General features: G+C 44.0%; 1 long non-coding RNA gene across 1 annotated transcript; it reads right to left on the reverse strand.

Annotated features, from left to right (window-relative positions):
* Positions 1-9,899: 9,899 nt before the first annotated feature.
* On the reverse strand, positions 9,900-11,633 carry LOC311432340. Its single transcript, XR_014689988.1, has 2 exons — positions 11,442-11,633; positions 9,900-11,338 (listed from the first exon to the last, which is right to left on the reverse strand). It is a non-coding gene; the product is annotated as an uncharacterized lncRNA (long non-coding RNA).
* Between the last annotated feature and the right edge of the window lie 1,676 nt (positions 11,634-13,309).

Raw genomic sequence — 13,309 nt, forward strand, 5'->3', positions numbered from 1 at the left:
GACTAACATGGAAACTCCCCTCTGAGTGTACAAATAAAATGAGAGAACTCTGCTCATATCCTGACCAAATCAGTCAGTCCAAGAATGGGCCAGGTCCAGTGTTTGAGATCCCATTACGCCAGTCTTTTTTCTGATGTTGAGAGGTCTGCACCAAAATCGGTGCTGTTCTAAGGAAGGGTCCGTTCTGGCATGGCCTCCACTATATCCATGGATGAAAGGACGGCAGGAACAGTGGCAACAATGGACTATTTCCAGTCTGAGATACAAATAATTTCTAAACAAAAGGAAGGTATTTCTCCTCTGGGCTTAGATGACAAGTGGGATGTCTCGAGTACGTGAAGTTTAAAATGGAGGTCTGTAAATAACTTCAGCACACATTCCAATCAGAGCACTCAGTGTAGCAGTAGTGCTGAGCAATGATTACTTGCAAAAGGAACCTCTCCCTGCTCACATTCATCATTAAAGGACTTCTGTGACATTAAATATAATTCTGCTGTTAAAGTGGTGGTTGTAATGAGAAAAGATACTGGCTAAACAGTTCGAGTAGACAGGAAGAGATGAGCCATGAGTGACTGATCCAGATTATTTGCACCTATCATTATGTTAATGTGCAAGTCAAAAGTAAAGAGAGAGGAGCACTGGGAGATGACTAAACTAGTAGTGACATGTCATTTTAATACGTGGCTAAGCAGAACAGTCCTATTTTAAGTTTGGAAGGGGATAGGTTAAATAGCAAACTATTTTGCTGCTACTGCTACATTCAGGCAAACTTTCAAAGTGTAATCAAAACCATATCCATCACATAGCATGTCTTTTCACTGTTCTTGCCAGAAATATTTCTATGTAATTCCAATGTTTTTCTTTCTAATCAAAAAGAGCTCTATGACCTCCAAAGGGCATGGCGCCAGAAGCTTCAGTTTTAATCTCAGTCCCTGTGTGGCTTTTTAACTTCTTTGCCTTTCTCTGAAGGGCAGCGGTAGCTGCCCAAGTAACTTCTAATCTCTTAGGATTAGTCCTCGTTCTTGTCTGCATTGTGGAAGGGAGCAGGGAGCCAACAGACCCCGTTAGATCCAATATTTGATCAGCCATAGGGAAGGGAGGAAGAGCTGTTCTGCTGAAGTCCCACTGCGTGAGGTCCATTGCAAACGAATGCTCATAGGCAGTGCCTAATTCTGATCTCGGTATTACTGCATTCTGGACTTCATGTATTTTGTGAATGGGGGAGGATTTCTATCCCAGTGTCTCTACTGGGTATACTTGTCATCTGGGCCCTCAGCCACCTTGAGCATTACCTGCCCTCACAGTAATATTTGTCCTCTCCTGAGCTCTGCTCGTTCGCTCGGGAGCTGTAGGCAGCCATCTGCTGTAGGACCCTCCTGGAGGTAGAGATTTTTCTGCCTCTGAAAGTCCACGCAGCACAGCAAAACAGTCCAAACCAGCCCAAGGTCCTGGTCTTAGTCACCCAGTAATGTCGCCACACAGCATTTGGCAACAAAATGCATATACAAGGAACTACTCTGTGTAGCAAACATTCATTCTGCACATTGTGTTTACCCTTAAAGGCTCTGTGTAACGCATTCGTTGTCTGTACAGTTAACGTATGAATTGAAATCCGTAGGGTCACTTCCAAGGTAAGAAGGAATCTCTATGAGTAATGATGACAATTGGCTCCGAAAGTTGGAGGCAAAGAGAGAGGCGGTTAGAAATAGGACAGTGCAGTCCCTGCCTGGTAAGTTTGTCACCTTTTCTCACACCAGTTGCTGCATTTTCCAGCTAGTTCCCAGCCCTCCTGTGCTGGCCACAGCCCACGTGCCTTTCTTCATGGCTGTTCCCTCTCCAGGACCAGCCCCTGTGCAGCCACTGCTGTTAGGCAGCCCTCCCATCTACACCTCTTTTTCCTCATTTGGTGGCACCCCTCGGTTGACAACCCCTCCACACACACCCCTTCAAACTTTTGCTTTTAGTTTTCCCATTTTCCGTCATCGGTCCTGAGGGCAGCAGATGAAGGAAGCACTCTGCTGATTGGAAAAGAGGAGACTTTATTTATATGCCTATTTTCTAGGCAGAAAAAGGGGTTGGGGGAGCAGAAGACTTAATACAATTTTAACTCAGTGATGGTGTTCTGTTATTTTTTTTGTGCATGTCAGTTGTATACGCATCTGAATGGGTTGTGCTAGCTGTATGGACAGCAAGACTTCTGCTTTCCTGGAAGTTTCTGACTTTTGCTTTAAAATGGCTGTTGGAGTTCTGGGGCTACATTCTTAAAACTCACCACAGAGGAGTGGAGTAACTGCAAATTCTTGATTTCCATGTGAAATATTAAGTAAACTCTTCAGTGAAGCAAATCAGCTGAACTGGCGTGTGTTTTGATCTGACTTTTTCTTTGTGGTTTCTTTTGTCTCACTCGGATTATGCTCCGTATAGTTGGTTCTGTTCTTGCTCTCACTGGGCATGATTCTTGTGATTTCTTTTTTTCCCAAGACTGGTCTTGGGCTTACACTGCTTGATGCTCCTTTGTTCTGTGTGGGTACTTTGTCCATCGTTTCACCACTCAGAAAATAAACAGCTAGTGCCCTTCTAAGCATACTGTTCCTATTTAGCCAGACTTCACTATTTTGTTCATCTCTTGCTAACCTCTCTGCCCAAACTGTTATGAACATGAACAGTTATATTTGGCCCATTGGTATCTCCTTTCAAGACCAGGAACTTTTTCCAGGCCTCAAGATGTGGCAGTATAAAAAGTAATTTGGGATTCTCAAGTAGAAAAGACAAAAGAATAGCTTTCCTCATCTGTCAGATATACTGATGCCATGCTATCCTGCAGCGCTCGCAGCAGCACACTGATTTCTGTCATTGGCTGCTATCAGAAGACACTAAGAATCGTGGTTCCCTTTTAAATACCAGTAACTCTCATCTCTCCAGTTTGTCTTTCCCAATCAGTCTTCTTCCTAAGCCACATGCAAATAATTTTGATCCTTGTATTAATCTGATTTCTCTCCTTTCTTCACCACCCCTCCCCAGCAACTTACACTACTAGTTAGCCTCTTCCTGACGCACACCAGTAGGTTCCTCCTATGCCTTCTGTCCATGTAAGAACCCCCCCATAACATTTAGTTGGGGCTGTTTGTCATTATTATTGTTGCCTATCGCACAGATTTCCTGAGCTAGCTCTTTTTGCAGGAGCCCCTCTGCACTCGCCTCTGATCAATCGTTCCTTTCATGTTGACACTCTAACTGCTTCCTGTTCAATCTCAAAAGCTCCTTTTTCAGCAAAGAACTCATGAAAGCACCTTTGTTTAATCTTTTTAGGTTTCTTCACCAGATACATTTGAAACTAATTTTAACTTTTATTAATCTTTCTCAGGAGGTAACTAATTGAAGTAATACTAATGTTTTCCTTTCTCTTGGTAGTTTTTGCATGTTCTTGAACTTGGTACTGCCTTGTGTACTGATTAGTGCTTACATGCCAGTTCTGCAGGCATCTGCTTTGCTTTCCTGTTCAGATAACATACCTACTTCCCACAGTCTCTAGTGATTCCCTTTCTGTACCATGGCTTCTTTTCCATGGTAGCCCAGAAACTTTGTACCATGCTATAATGTTTGGTCTTAGTTCTTTCTCCTCTGCGATCCTGTCAGCTTGCACCAAAAGGTATTTCAGTTACATATATTCTGACAGTTTGGACTGAATCAGGAACTGTGAACAGATTATCGTGTGCTATTTTGTGTATTCACAGAACAGAGATAAACTGGGATGAGAAAGGCTTGGAATATGGCACAGACATCACCAAAATTGGCTTAGGACTCTGAGAAGAGACAGGTTTGGAGTGTAGCATGGGAACATGCTTAGTGCACAGCACCAAAGCTGCTATCAGGGCGTCTTGGGACACAGCAGATAGGCAGAGGGCCGTCTGGGTTAGCTGAAAGCAGACGTATCTGGGCTGTGGAAGAGGCTCCGAGTACTGACTCCAAGGAACTTGAGGAGAACTGCGAACAAGCCTGGCTGTTGCATAACACAGACATACATCAGAGAATAAAATGCTGGATCCATGCCTTGCCACCAATGGAATGACAAATCTGGAGCCAGAACTAGCTTACTTTCATGACTTGCCATACCCATGCTACTTCTGCCAGGATCTGGAGTGGGGACAGATGAGTTCTCCCACAGCAAGCTCTAAAAACACGGACGTTGCTCCACAACTTGCTCCAGTCTTACAAACCGTAAGCACCACATCTGAAAAGAACGAACAGCATGACTGCGTGACTTCACTCACGCAGCCACTCGTACATCCCCCTTCCCCTTACACCCTGTGCTCCACCGTTGCTCTCTCATTCTCCTCCTTGGTAGCCCTGCACAATGGGAGTGCACTGAAGGGCGCCCTGTGGTGCCTCAAATTTAATCCTCTAACTGAGGGGCGCACTGCTGGGGATGCTGAGGGCAGGGAAAACCCTTGCGTGGAGCAGCAGCACGATTTAAAGGCATGCGGCCCTGCATGTTGGTACGTTTGGGCTGTGGCATAACTTACTTTGACATTAACCTGAGCAGAAGCAGGGGTAATGATTTGGTGTGTCCCTACGTCCCCCACTGCCACCACCTTTTCAAGTTACTTAGGCTTGACAAATGCTAGTCCTCTAAGTTGAGCTTAGAGCTTGAAACATCGCTTCAGGTGCTTTGGCACTGGAGATCATTCTGGGAATCTGAGGAGCTCTTCCATAGTTTTCCTTCCACGTGTAGGCCTAGGCTATACCTCCTGTACAGGGCTCCGGCTAGCCTTCTGTTGAATATTTAAGGACTGTTTGAAGAGGTCAAGAGAAGGAAAGCATAATACCTGTACATTTCAGTTGCTCTACCAGGAATGGCAGGTCCAGATTTGCCCTGTAACTTTTCCTCAGCTGGGGGGATTTTTCATCTGCAGTTGCTTACTGAGTTCTGTGGTGAAGGAATCCTTCCCTTGACTGCACCACGCCTCAGCCTCATCAGCTCTCCCATGAACTTGTGATGGAAATTGCGTTTATGGTCCACTGGAGGTATAGTGGAAGAGAGTAGACGAGGCAGGAAAGATTAATGTGGTGTATGAAGTGTCATCATACAGCTTGGGTCTGAAATTCACTAGTGTTATATCCAGTAAAAAATAGAATTTTGTATGTAAAAATGAGACTGATGTCAGCCATCATGCTAGGAAGGGAAACCCTTTTACTTGAATTGACAAGAAGAAATGCCAATAATGAGTATATATAAAGTAGAAAAGGAGATGAAAAAAAAATCCAAACCCACTTTTACAAGGATACTTGCTAGGAGAGAAGGCAGACCTAGGTTGTTCTAAGGAAGTCTTTGCTTTGAATAAAATGCACAAAATGTCTTGGACATCACACTGAGGAAGCCCAGTGTCAAATTCTTTGTGAACTTCCAAGTTACAGAGCCAGGCCATATTGTTCCTTTGTGTCTTCTCTTCCACAGCCATGAATCTTAGCCTCCTGTCCAACTTCTATGAGTCCTGCATTTACCTAAACGGACATAGACTAGGATATGGCCAGTACAGTTTCTGCCCATCCCAGGTATTGTAAAGGGTAATAACACGCGGTACTCCGGCTAGCGGTTGATGCAAGGTTTAAGGATGTCGTGGCATTACGGTCAGTAAAGTGTAGTTGGACTCACTTCCTAGGCATCTAAACCCATGCTTGCTGACATTTCAGCACAGCTTTCACCTATGTGATTCACGCTTACATAGCCACCTGCAGCTGTAATTACCTGGGTTAAGCGTGAGGCTTTCTGGAAACCTCTCTGAGGGCTCTTAGTGGCGAGCTAATTTGTGCTGCTCTAGGAATTGCTTCAGACGTTGTTTCCTCTTTCTCTGCGTAGAAGGTCGTAGCCTGCTGACACATTTATCCAAGTCACCTCCAGCTGCAGGCACACGTTGGTTCTGGCCATTCAAGCAAGACCCCACCATAAAATGGGCTACTTTTGCACATGCAGTAGCAAGATATAATAAATGCTGCATGAGATGAGCTCGTTTAAGCCACAGTTTCTGACATCCAAATACAACATGAGGTTTCTAAGGGAGCATTAAAGCTGCAGATAATATCAGAGCACAGAGTGGTGTGCTGGGCAGGACTCCCGAGGTTAGCGGCTAGATTACTTGTTCTTGCATGCCTGGAAGGGTCAGCAGAAACTTCAGCACTTCCACAAGGAAACAAAACCCTTCATGGTACTTTATAAGGGGGTCTTCCCCATTCTTTTAATTCCATAGCAAACAAATGTGGAAGCCTTACTGCTGCTAAATACATAGCTACCAAGACTGGATGCTGGCTCTCTCACCTGGCTGCCTGGAGGCTGTGGCCAGACGCATGAAGGCCACAGGGTGCCCAGATGATGTATAATAGCACCTTCTTAGTGGCTTGGAGATCTGGTGTGCCACTGGCTGGCAAAAGGAACAGCTTCCCTCTTAACATCAGCGATCAACAGGTGCCAACGCACGCGTTTGCTCTTTTATGATACATTCCCAGGTACCGCAGCCACGAACTGCATGGAGGAGCTGTGCAGACAGTGTCACAGAGCGATGATAAGCGACTTGACAGTGTAAGCCAAAATGCAAGATAAAGCACTGTATATAGTTAGCAAACGGGGTACAATCGTCTCCTTGTGTCATTAGGCTGTGGGATAAGAAAAGAGGTGGCCTTGGAGTATTTTGTTTGCCACTTGTTATCTAGGCTAGTGCTAACAGAAAGCTGTTAAATCAGCCCTTGCAGAGACATAAGAGGAAATGATGTTCTGATGAATTAGAAGTAGAAGCTGTTCAAACATCACATTTCTCACCTCTACTGAGAAAGTGCTTATTGTATTATGGAAATGCCGTAAGACATTGCATCTTCTAGAGCCCCCCCCTTCCCTGTTAGACACCGTACAAACACAGAGCGAGGCCAGTCACCTCACTGAGGAGCTCGGTCTGAGAGCGCTGTGAGCATTGGTGTGGAAGTTGTTCTTCAGCTGACTTTTCACAGCACAATAAGAGGAACTATGCTCAGCCCAAGAGCAAAATATCTCCTAAAGTCACCTCCTGAGTCTGCATCTCTCTCCCAACAAAGATGTAATTTATTTCGGGGATCCAAACTGCTTTTGAGTATGGAATACTGGCTTTGCCCAAAATTTTTATCTTAACCCTGCTCTTATTTATTACTTGACTACAGTAATAGCGTATTGTATAAAATTATATAAACCAAGATTGTACTGCACAAAAGGCCCCAACGTATTTAATAAATATGTCTCATGGTGTCTGGATTATTACATACAAAATGCCAGGGGCAAAAAAGCAATAAAAGCAACAAGACAGTAGAAGTATTGTTCAGATAGCTGTGTAACAATCTTAAGCAATTTAATTCTCCATGTTGAAACTTAATTACTTACTTTTGGGAAAGACCAATTTAATGTCTTTAGTCAACTAAGTGGCCAAGATTCATTAAAAGGAACCCATATTACAAATACCCTCATGCCACATTGCTTTTATTTCCAGGGATAAAACTTTTCACCCCACCACCCCATCCAGCTACTGTTCTGAACAGATTTTATAGAGTCCTTTTCTCTGTAGCTTCTAGGGACAAAAGCTTGAAACAAGCCTTTGTGGATTGTGTAAGAACATGCCCAGATACGTGTCTGACGTCAGCCACATACAGCAGATAAATGCAAAGAGATTCACCAAATAGAAATTTCAACTGCCACAGAGATAAAACGAAGCAAATTGTATAGGAAAGTTAATAATGTACTATTGATTAGAGGCTGAAACTCAATAAAAATTGTAAAAACATAAAAGTGTGAGAACGGTCAGAAAGTTAGACAGAATTATACATCAGCCTGTAAAGATAAATACTGGAATTTTGCATAATGTTGCTGAAATGGCCTCTTGAAGTGATCCTTACTAAATTCAGTACAATTTACCTGTTGAAAGAAAGCCCATGAATAGGTTTACAGAGGCATGGAGGGATTAGAAGGAGAAGAAATAACTAAAATAAACACACCCTGACCTGTTCATAATAGCATCTCCCAGATGCTTTCCTTGCTTTTATAGTCACTTTTAAAACCACCAGTAGGTAACAGCATTCCTGCCAAGGGTGTGTGCGAGCACTAAATCTATCACAGGTAAGAATAATCCAGAGTCAGTCACATAGGTGTAAAGTATCATAGTATAGAAATCGGTTGTGAAAATAAGCAGCTAGCACCCCCTTGTTTGATATTTGTTCTTTGTTAGCAATTCTTGAGATTAGTGGTGGAAAAGGCAAAATTACCAACCTTGACAATCTGGCATAGGATGAGGTCTCCCAGGCCTCGCTAATGAGAACATCAGCCAGAAGAGTTTTCCTAGCACACTTACCTACTGCCCCCAAATGTCACGTGTTTTTTTTTTTTTCATGTGTTGCCCTGTTGTTGTGCATCCTCAGATGTGCACAAGAATCTGATTTCATCTTTCAGCCAAGAGTCTTAGATGTCTGACACACCATTTAGATACTGCCAGCGTTTTCAAAGCTGCCATTAAACTACTCCTTAATCCTGGAAGTGCTTGAATTTTTATTCACCAAAATTTGCAAAGCCTGCCCTACAGCTAATTAACTGCTTTGAATCTTATCTCAAGGTGAGGCCCAAGGTGTGGTACACAAAGTAGGGAAGGGAATGCCTTTCTTGCTTGTGGGCCTCAACCCTTAGGCATGTGTAAAGCTTTTAACAGAAGGGATGCAGGCCGTTGACATAAGGCATTTAAGTGCTTGCAAGAAGGGCAGAAATGCCAGGGAGGAAGGGGAGAGAAGAGAGAGAGACTCTGACACAGAAGCCTTGAAGAGCTGCTTTAGGTTGCTGAACTAAGGGGCTACCTAAGCAGTTGACAAGGCATTGGTGTCCAGCTTTTAGAGAAGGCTGGCTACTGGGATTTGACTAGAGAGTCATCTCTCTGACCAGCTGCATGAGGAAATACTTCTATGCATTACCTCTTATCTCCTCTCCTCTGCATGGTATTTTAATCTTTAGTTTATTTAGACAGCTATTCACTTGCCTAAATTCTGCATCCAGAGCTTGGGGCAGAAAATTAAAAGGGCAGCAGGCTGCTTGTATTGCAACAGGAACAGAGTAAAGTCTAAGTAAGGACTTCCTCAAACTCATCACTGTCTTCTGATTACTGTTCCATCCATATTGCAGCTAGCTAATATGTACAGTTTCTGCTAATCACGCGCTTATAACTAGCGCTTCATTTGGGGAGTTTATCCTCCTCTTTTGAAGTGCAGGTTGCCCACAGTCATCCTGCAGTAAATGAATCAGAATTCTGTGTTTTTGCAGTGTATCCCTTACTCATCCTTTTGTATGAGTTTGATGAGTCCTCCTTCCTCTTAGGTCTGTGTGTGGTAAGTCATCCTCAAATACAGTTGTAAACAGTGCTGCTGCTGTCCTCTGCCTCACACAAAGAGGCCATCAACAGATGGATGTGCTAAAAAGCACCAATAACAAACTATAGAATCACGGAGTATCCTGAATTGGAAGGGACCCACAAGGACCATTGAGTCCAACTCCTGGCTCCACACAGGGACACCCAAAAATCAAAATTTATGTCTGAGGTATTATCCAAATGCTTCTGGAACTCTGGCAGGTTCAGTGTCGTGACCACTGCCCTGGGCAGCCTGTCCCAGTGCCCGAGCACCCTCTGGGTGCAGAACCTTTTCCTAACACCACGCCTGACCCTCCCCTGCCCCAGCTCCATGCCATTCCCTTGGGTCCTAAACACCAGAAAGACATGCAGTTTGCTCACCTATGTTTGTTACAGCACAGAAACTAGTTATTGTAGTTCAATTCTAAGATTATGTCCAATTAGTTACAAAAAAAAGTCAGAGAAAGTCCAAAAGAAATGCTGTCTTTGGACAATTGAAAATAGCATTGCTACCTTTTTATTTTTCTTGTAATTAGCAGAGGAGGGCAACAGGCAAAGTACAAGGGTTTAGATTCAGGCCAAGTTCCCCTTTTTGCCAACAGAATAGCAATAACAGTTAATCTTACAAATTGTTTTGCACAACATATGGCTCAAGTTCTAATAGATATAAAATACCTTATCCATGAAATCAGTAAAAGGACCAGGCAAGCACTGACTACAAGTAACTCTATTCCACTTAATTCTCTTCCAAAAAAGTAGCACGAGGTTCACAATTTTATCTTGCTAACATGAAACTTGTCAACTCCCCTTTCACCTGACTCCAGTCCCAGGGCTCTGAAGCTTGCTATGAGGCATAAAGCTGTGCCGATTGCTCAAGGAACTATTGTATGTGTGTGTGTGTGTGTGTTGGGGGGGCACATGCAATGACTGTGGGCTCTTTGTAGCTTTTTGCAACCATTTCAAATGTCACGGTGACCTGCAGTTCTTTGAAAAGGAAGTTCCCAGCTGCAAGTATCTTTAATTTGCAGCTCTCATCTACTCATTGAAAGAAGCCTGCTGGGACTGGTATGCATCCCTGTTAAACTTGTGTGAATACTTTTTTTTTTCCTCCTTTTTAATACAGTTTTACATACTCGTTTTCTGTGACACTTCTGATCTCATGAGGCTTGTGTGGGAATTCTGGTTAGGTTTGCCTTTCACAGCTAATGAGTGCTACTAAACCAATTTTTATGCTCAAGCAATGGGATGCAGAGAGTGGAACCAGAGATGAGTCAGCAGTCAGCTGAGGTGATTTGAATAGCACTCCGAGCCATGCCTACCCGTAGGAGATAGTCCGCAAAGGTCATCCCAAGTGCCTAGTGTTTAGATTCAATCACCCTGATGATGTGAATTCCCCTAGGACTCTCGTGCTTTTCAGGCCAGTCATCACTCTGTGTGACATTTGGATGTTGTCGTACTAAATACCCGCTGCTTGGTAGCTGGATGACAGGGAAGAACGCCTGACATCATTTGTACTTTGCCTGCCAGCCTGACAGATGCTTCTCTCTCCCCGTCTAGGGGCGTTAGGCACTAAAATTAGTACCTATTAAAACAAGCACACTGAGTAAGGATCTGCTGAGTCTCATCAAGAAATGCTGAAGGGAAGGGAAAGAGCCACCATTGCTCTTCCTAGAGGAGTTAGGGCTGTAATTCACAAGCAGAGACAGCACAGCTATGGACAGCTTACAGAATCACTGTCCCTGGTCCACAGGTAGCTGAGTTGCTCAGAGATAATCAGGGGCTGAGCCACAGCAGCTTGCAGTGCCCAAATTAAAGCTGAGTAAGGTCAGTGACAAGCTTTAGGAGCTGTTAGATTCGCGGGGAGTGTGTTGGGGGTGTTAGGCCAGATACAGGATGTGTGAGCCGGTTCCCTGGTGAGGCTCAGCTTCTCACAAACAGTCCTGGAGAGGAAACGGTTTATAAGCTTCAACTCATTTAAGGTTCAGCTCCGTTGCCTGTGCAACCACAGGAAACAAGCACACCAGCCCCACTTATGAATCATACCTTTTGGGAACTTCACCTTGGAGAGCAGGAAAAAAGTCTGTCTTCAGGTAGAACTGATCTCTGTAATCCCTTCCCTTCTGCTGGGATCATTGCCTAAACTCCTTCATTGCCAAAAAAAAAAAAAAAAAAAAAAAAAAAAAAAAAGGCACAATAAGAAACACAGCTTGTGATGGTTCCACCCTCCCTTATTCAATTGTTCAGCGGTTTAACATTCAGCCTGAATGTTGTAGACCTAGTTTTAATTCTCTTCTAACTGAGAGGATTCAAGGCCACATTTTTCTAGCCTTCCTCTTAAGTGGCTTAAGTACAAGCCAATTGAATTAACAAAAAAGATGGAGAAAGACATAAACACCTTCATCTTCTCTTGATCCCTTTCAGCAAGAAAGAAGACTTTGAGATTCTGCCTGGCTCTTACTGAGACTGATTTTGCCAGGGCTGAACACTACAGGTACTCTATAAAACCACTTACTGGTTCCAGACAGACAGGGACTTCAGCATCAGGGATGAGTCGGGGGTTAAAATTTGCCAGAGAAACCCCAGGTGCCTGAATTACCCACCAAAAGCTCGTTTTATCAGGCTCTGGGACATGTTTTATCAGCGCAGTTAAGTGCCATAAAACCTGAGAGGGTAAAAACGCAGACTCTTTTAAAGGCGAGGCTACAAACAATAGCACCGGTGATTTACGGTCCATCATCCCAAAACCAAGCGGAATATTGGTGTTGCTTTGCAGCAACTGAATCCTAGCCCCCTGAGCAAGATCCAGGGCTTAACTGTTGGTGCTTACTGCTATAGAGAAGTAGCAGCTGCCTCACTCTAAGTCTCAATAGCACGGTTTGTATCACAGATTTGAGTCTTTCGTATGTAAACAATATTATGCACGCAAATAAATTTGATTTTGGGGTAAAGCTAATCTTGCAAAACAGCACGGGCACTTGCTGAGATGCTCAACCAAGCAATGTGCCTGGGTTTAGTTAGGAAAGGTGACCCTAACTACACACGAAAAGCAATCTTCTTCAAGCATACACCACGTGTGTGTTTGTACATACAACAACGGCTTGACAACATCTCATTTCACTCATCTCTGTAATGAATGAATTTGATGAAAGAGCCGAAATACAGCGCCTACAAAAGCTGTAACATGAAAAAGCCCAGCAGCATTAGTCCTGGCTGCGCTAGCTTCTGTGGGAACCGACGCTATTTTTCCTCCGCACGCTGCATCAAACGAGCTCTTCGGGACTCAACAAACAAAACCCCAAGAGATAAAAACCCCACAGTCGCATCGGGAGCCGTCTGCCCTGCAGCCAAGCCGGAGCTGGGGCTGCACTGCCACCTGCCGATGGCTGCGGCTCCTCGCCCCGAGTCCGGGAGGGATCCCGGCCGCATCCCTGGGGCAAAGGGGGCAGCTCCCAGCTGCTGGGCTGGGGTACATCAGCATATATATATATATATATATATGATATATATTCTATTTAAGATCCGCCCCTTCCAAATATAAATATTTTTGCAGGAAAAAAAAAAAAAAAACAGCAACTAAGAGAACATTTATTATCGAAACATTTAGATTTTTTCTTACATCTTCCCTGAAAGCGTTTTGAGCCCTTTTTCCCCCCTCTGTTTTCGGTGTCTTCCGTATTTTTTTCCTTATAGGCCTGCAGTTAGCGTCCTGCGGTGCTTTATGTGTCCAGACAGGTCCCATTCTTTTGTGAAGGCAGAGGAGATGCACCAGAGCTGCTTCTGACAGGCAGCAAGAGCCATTAAAAATAAAGAAATCTGGCAAAATGAGCGTACCTCTGTCATACCCACAGAGGAGGAGGCACTCTCATCTCCATACAGATCAATAAATACCAAAAAGCAGGGTTTGTCCCAAA

Source organism: Aythya ferina (genome assembly GCF_964211825.1).
Source record: "Aythya ferina genome assembly, chromosome: 2".
NCBI classification, from domain to species: Eukaryota; Metazoa; Chordata; class Aves; order Anseriformes; family Anatidae; genus Aythya; species Aythya ferina.